General features: G+C 36.3%; 1 non-coding gene across 1 annotated transcript; it reads right to left on the bottom strand.

Moving 5' to 3' along the window:
- Positions 1-5,743: 5,743 nt before the first annotated feature.
- LOC123926303 lies at positions 5,744-5,880 on the bottom strand. The gene has a single exon (XR_006815215.1). It is a non-coding gene; the product is annotated as a U4 spliceosomal RNA (small nuclear RNA).
- Positions 5,881-6,663: the final 783 nt, after the last annotated feature.

Genomic DNA, 6,663 nt, shown 5'->3' on the forward strand with positions numbered 1-6,663 from the left:
CACATTTACTCTATGCACATCTCAGTATATTCTCCACATTGTAGCCACAGTGATCTTGTTCAGCTTGCTCTCTGTTGTTTTAAAGAAGGCCTGCAAGTTTGGCTCAGGGCTTTTTCCCAAAAATCATCTTGTCCTGTTTTGCTTTGTTATCCTTTGTCCTTCCACCTCTGTGCCCCTGTTATGCCTTGTCATACTTTAAATCTGCACACTTACATGCCTCATTTTCTGCCTGGGTCTCTCTTTTTTAGATAATTTGTGCTAAAGAATTAGTATCTCAACATTCCTTATTTGTTTCCAGCTATCTGAAATTCCTATTTGAAGATTTTCATAGCACTCTTCATTACTGCTCTGTATATTTGCCACAGTTAACAGTTTATAGGTGTGTGTGTGTGTGTATGTGTGTGTGTGTGTGTGTGAATATTGGATAAGTAGAAATTAAACCAAGTTAGGAACCATGTCTTTTTTGTAATTACCATTATATCCCCAATGCTGTGAACAATGCTTGATACAAAATAGATGGTTAATACATATTTATTTAGTGTATTGAGTAAAAGTTGTTAAAGAATTTTAGACAGGGGAGTTACATAATACAATGTATTTGAAAATGATCACTTTCCCAATCTTGAGAATGAATGGGTGAGGGACAAAAGTAAAGGAGGAAACAGTTCACAGGCTGCTGCAGTGGGCTGGGTGAGACAGAATTGTGGGTGGGTATGGAAGTGATGGCGAGCAGATCTCAAAAAGTGGTTGGATTTCAGATGATTCGTGGGAAAGAGTTTGCAAGTTTTACCAATATTGGCTGAGAAGAATAAAGGAAAAAAATGAATTAAGCATAATTCTTAGGTTTCTGAAAGCAGAGTGATATTTCTGGAGATGAGGAAAATTCATATTAATGGAGCAGTTCTGTAACTGGGGACATTAGGACTGATTTTAGCTATGTTAAGTTTAAGATGTCTTTTATTTATTTATTTTTAAAGATTTTATTTATTTATTTATTTGTCAGACAGAGAGAAAGAAAGCACAGGCAGGGAGAGTGGCAGGCAGAGGGAGAAGCCTAGATGATGAGCAGGGAGCCTGATGCAGGATTTGATTCCAGGATGCTGGGATCATGACCTGAGACGAAGGCAGACACTAAACCAACTGAGTCACCAGGCATCCCTAAGATATCTTTTAAACACTCAATGGGCAATGTCAAATAGACAGCTGAAATGAATTATCTGGAGGCCAAGCGGAGAGTGTCCAAATGCCAATATACACATAGGCATCATCAGAATTTCAATTTCACTGAAAGTCATGGGAAAGGCAAAACCATGTAAGAAGAAAGCGTAGTAAAAAAGGGCTTAGGGCTAATAATTCCTGAAGAATATCTACATTTAGAAAAAAGAAATAAGAGTTTTAGGAAGGACAGAGTAGGAAATATTTCAAGCAAAGAATGCTGAAATATCTGGATAACCATATTGCAAAAAATAAAAAAGGAACTTTGATCTCTACCTCTCTTTATATAAAAATTAATTCAAATTGGATCATGGACCAAAAGAAAAAGCTAAAGTTCTAGACGATATGGAATAAAACACAAGAATGTATTTTTACAACTTTGGGTTAGGTCAGTTTGTGTTTTGTTTTTTGTTTTGTTTTGGCCAGGATCCAAACTATGCTAGACTTAAAAGGAAAAGAAACTGATAAATTAGACTTAAGACTGAGAGTATTTATTCTTCAAAAGACATTATTAACAAACTGAATAGACAAAAGTCAGACTGGAAGAAAACTTTCACAATTTATATGCTTGACAAAGAACTTGCAGAATCTAAAGGCATTTCTATAATTCAATAATAAAAAGGCAAACGACCCAACTTAAAGTATTAGCAAAATGCTTGACAAAAAAAAAAAAAAAAATACGAAATGCTTATCTGTAAAAGATCTACCTGGTGTCACTTTTGCCTGTTTCTCTGACCTCATCCTCTCACTCACTATGTCCCAGCCACCCTGCACATTTTCCCATTATTTGAACATACTCTTCCCTGCTTCCACAACTTTGTCCTTGTTGATCCCTCTGCCTGGAACATTTCCCCCCTTTTTTCTTCACAACATGTAGTTTCTTTTCATCTCTCAAGCCTCAGTTTTAAAGTAATTGCTCCTGAGAAAACGGACTGACCCAGCCCCGCAAAAGCTGTTCAACCTCTGAACACCATCTACTGCTAATTCCACTTCGTTTGTTTAGAGCACAAATCACCTATCAAAATTCTCTTTATCCTGTTGTTTCTACGTTATCTCTTTCCTCTGTAGAACTCGAGTTTCAAGAGCAGAGAATATATCTGACTTGTATTGTTCTGGTGTCCTCCGCTCAGAGTATGTGTACAATAAATATTTGTTGAATAACCGAATGACAGAAAAAACAGGAATAAATGAAATGAAATGAAATGAAATGAAATGAAGATGCAATGGTGTGTGTTGGATTCCTAGTTCCTCCAGTTGGACAACTTAGAGCAGATTTCTTTCCCTCCCTGGGAAAAAAACAAACAACAAAACAACAACAACAACAAACGGGGTGAAAATACCAACCCAGCATGGCTGTGGCAAAGATTTCTTGAAAATCCTCATGAAATGAGCCCAGAACAGTGACTAGAAAGTAAGAGTATCTCAAACACAAAAAAGCTTAGAATTGGAATGAAGGGCTGAGAGTCTGGGGCCAGACCACTTGCGTTTTATTTCTGACTCTACTACTTCCTCGCTTTATGAGTTTAGGCAAGTTCTTTAAGCTCTTTGACCTTGATCTGCCCTACCGTAAATATCTGTACTTACCTTATAGAGTTATCCTTGGGATTAGATGTGACCCTGGGGATTGGATGCGTTAGCACATGTGTAGGTCTTGGGAAAATGATTGGCAACGGTAAATGGTCTATACGTGTTTGTTAAATCTGTGTTGGTCTTCCTTAAAGACTTTTTACCTGGAGGGTATCAGCCTGGACTAGTTATCGACAACTCCTGGCATTATTGGTTCTGATGTTAGCCCACCTATCCTATGCCCTACGTTGCTTAATTAAGTAGAAGTGCAGGGTGAATGCAGCCTTGAGATGGTTTTCTCTGAATTCAAACTCCTAAATTTCTGTCCCATCCCCCTCTGGGTAAGCAACTTCCGTGTTCCCGGCCCCTGCGCGCAGGCTCCCTTATAACAGAGCCGCTGGGAAGCCCTGCAAAGCTACCTGCAGCCAAATTGGACCCAGGAGACCCGTTGGGGTCTACACAGGTACCCTAGTGTTTTATTATGAAAGAATCGGCCTTACATAAAAGTTGAAAGTATTTTTGCCTTGAAAACTCAAGCATCCACTAGCTAGATTCTTCTATTAACATTTCTATACATGCCACATACTCAGTTCATCTAGCCATTCATCCATCATTCATCTTGTTTTACATATATTTCAAAGCAAGCTGCAGACAGCAGCACTCTTCACTCCTAAACACTTCAGCATGAATATCATTAACTTCATGTCAGTATCTGATTAGCATTTTTAAATTTTTTTTCTTTTGATGTAAAATGTTCCTACAAGGAAACACAAAAATTATAAATATGCTGTTCAATGAGTTTTGACAGTCGCATACAACTATGTAACTTAAACCCCTATCAATATATAAAATATTAACACCACTACAGAAAGTCCCCTAAGGTTTTTCCCAGTCAACCTTTAACTCCACTCCCTAATAGCAATCATTGTTCAAAACCCATAGGTTACTTTTCTTGTTCTGGAACTTCAAATAAATGGCATAATTTGGACAAGACTTCTTTTACTCAGCATGAGTTTTGAGTTTCATTTGTGTTTTTACATGTGTCAGTCGTTGCTCATTTTTATTGCTGTGCAATATTTCATTATATGAATATGCCACAGGCTATTTTTATCTATTCACCAGTGGATGGACATACACATTTTTTCCAGTTTTACACCATTACAAATAAAGCGACTTTGAACTTTCTTATACAGTGTATTTATTCATTTATTTATTTGTGGATATATGTTTTTGTTTCTCTTTGTCTACACCTAGGATTTGAATCACTAAGTTACAGAGCAGTTATATATTTAACTTTATAAGGAAATACATGACTTTCTCCAGAGTGATTATAATACTTATAACCACATTGTACCAGAATTCCAGTTTTTTTTTTAACCTCCTCTCCAACATCAGATGTACAACACCTCATTGATTTTGCCCATTCTGTGTCATCTGTCCCAAATGTTCTTTCCTCAGATATCTATGTGGATGGTGCCCTCACATACTTCCAGTCTTTGCCTGGTGACAGATGGTAACTGAACTTGTCGTGGGGATCACTTCATAAATGTTGAGTCACTAGGTTGTATACCGGAAACTAATACAATATATGTCGATGATACTTTCATTAAAAAAAGTCACTTTGTCAGTGCGGCCTTTCTTTTCCATCATATTTTAAATTGCACTCAGCATCCACCTTACTAACCATCAACAACATCATCTCCCTTATTTCATTGATTTTTCCAGAGAGTTTATGTACTTGTCAGTTTATCTGTTCCCTGTAATGGATTGTGAGTTCCATAAATAGCAGGGAATGTTTGCTGTTTCTTCCATACGTGTTTAAAAAGAAAGTATATTCTGATACTGTAGGGTGGATTGTTCTATAATGTAAAATGTAAATTCCTGGCTCACAGTAGCACTTAATATGTATTTATTGAATGAGTGAATGCCTGGAAACACTTGCGGAATGGACAAAACACAGCATGACTCTCCTTGAAAAAGTGTACTTGTAGTCAAAAGTCTTCTAGGGACAAATTTGAAATACTTGAGTTAAACCTGATCACCTGATTGCCAGTTAGAATGTGTTATTCTTTTCCTTTGCTTGAACCGAAAAAGGGACAACAGATGTGATAGTAATTCATCATGACCGATAGTAGATATTTTGATGCCTAGCAATGAGGAATATCTTTGTCAAAGCCAACAGCTAAAACTTTTAAGAGAAGAAGTAGATAGTTTTCCAGACTAATTTTAACATCTCTTAAAATGTCTGGAAGACGTGCATGGTAAAAATAAAAGTCTGTGAAATGTTTGCATCCCTTACCTCATTATGTATTGTGTATCACTCATACAGAAGAAACACATATGGCAGCTTAATTGTATATTGTTTCTCGAAATTGTTTTAAGATCTTCTTATCTTCCCAGCATTCTCTGCCTTGTTAATGAGGTTCTCATTTGAATATATTGAGGAAAGTTTCAGAATTTGTACAGCTGTTCAGTGAAACACTGTTAAACTTGTACATCTATCTTTTTCCTTTCTGAGTGTTTTCTCTTGGGTGTATTATAACATTGACTCTTTTTCATTAGAATAAGGCCACAAATTCTCAAGGTAGCCTTAATTGGGATATATAATACATATTGTGTTTGCTTTAAAAATGGTTACATTATTGAACACAGAAGTCTTTCTACTTCCAAGTGGTTACGTTCTAAAAGGCAGTTTGAGAATATATTTTTTTTCTAAGTCCACAGAGTGTTCAAGGCAGGGGAAAATGGGGAGTTAAGCTTGTAGTCCATGAATATACCACTGACAGTTAGGAAGTCCATTGTCTCCTTAAAGCTTTAAAAATACAGCTATTTAAATAATTTAAAAATTCTTTTCTTCCTTGATGATACAACAACACTGACATTTTAAAATCATTAATGTGATTTTCTTACTTGCCTCTGTGAACTTACAACCTTGGCCCTTTTCTGCTTGAGACATCCATTACTTCTGGAGAAAGTAAAGATTTAGAAAAGAAAGAAATAGAGCTTATTAAGGGAAGAATGTGTAGAAAAATATTTAATTAGCAATAATCGCGCCTCAGATAAACCTCATTGGCTACGATACTGCCACTGCGCAAAGCTTAGAAAAATATTTAAAAATATAAATAGTGGCATTATTGTCCTTGAATAGATTTTCCAAATTCTTTTCCTTTTTCCCTCTCCTTTTTAAGATATCTAGGATCAATGAGTTAAAATCCATGTCATAGTTTGAGGCACAATGCAGACAAGATACCCATTTGTCTATGATATCAAGACTGTTTCTCCCATAGAAGGAAATCATAGCTTAGGAAAATTAAAAGGGAAAGCCAGTTTCCATTCCTGAGAATTATGGGAAGCTGGAAGGAGAAAGAAGCTAGGGATGACATAGGTATCCTTTGCTTATTCTTAGGCAACATCCTAAAAAAAAGAAAAGAATAAGTGTAAGCCCCGTGAGAAGACTAGCATTTCGTGTAATGTGGATAAGAACCAGCTAAAATTTCAAGCACAACTTATTATAAGTAGGTCTTCAAGGAGAAAGTTAGACCAAAGATTTAAATATCTCTTAAAGAACAAAAGGAACCATACTGGGTGTGTGGGCAAGTGGGTGCTTGTGAGTAGTCTTTGGATTACTGCAAGGCTCGTGAGCCCATGTCAAGTTTGCATGAGCAAATTCAGTTTTCTGAAATAGATATGATTGGCAGGCTTGGGGGCTACCACATTTTAGCAAGATTAAAAAATGTCTTGCTATTAAACTGCTAAATGGCTTGAAGACACTTTGCCCTTTTCTTTTTGAATGAAAGAATATAAGGAACTATAATCACAATGAAATGAAATGGAGCATGCTTCACTTCAATTTTAAATAAAGTATTTTCTTTAGCAGTAACC

The sequence above is a fragment of the Meles meles genome, chromosome 15 (assembly GCF_922984935.1).
Source record: "Meles meles chromosome 15, mMelMel3.1 paternal haplotype, whole genome shotgun sequence".
NCBI classification, from domain to species: Eukaryota; Metazoa; Chordata; class Mammalia; order Carnivora; family Mustelidae; genus Meles; species Meles meles.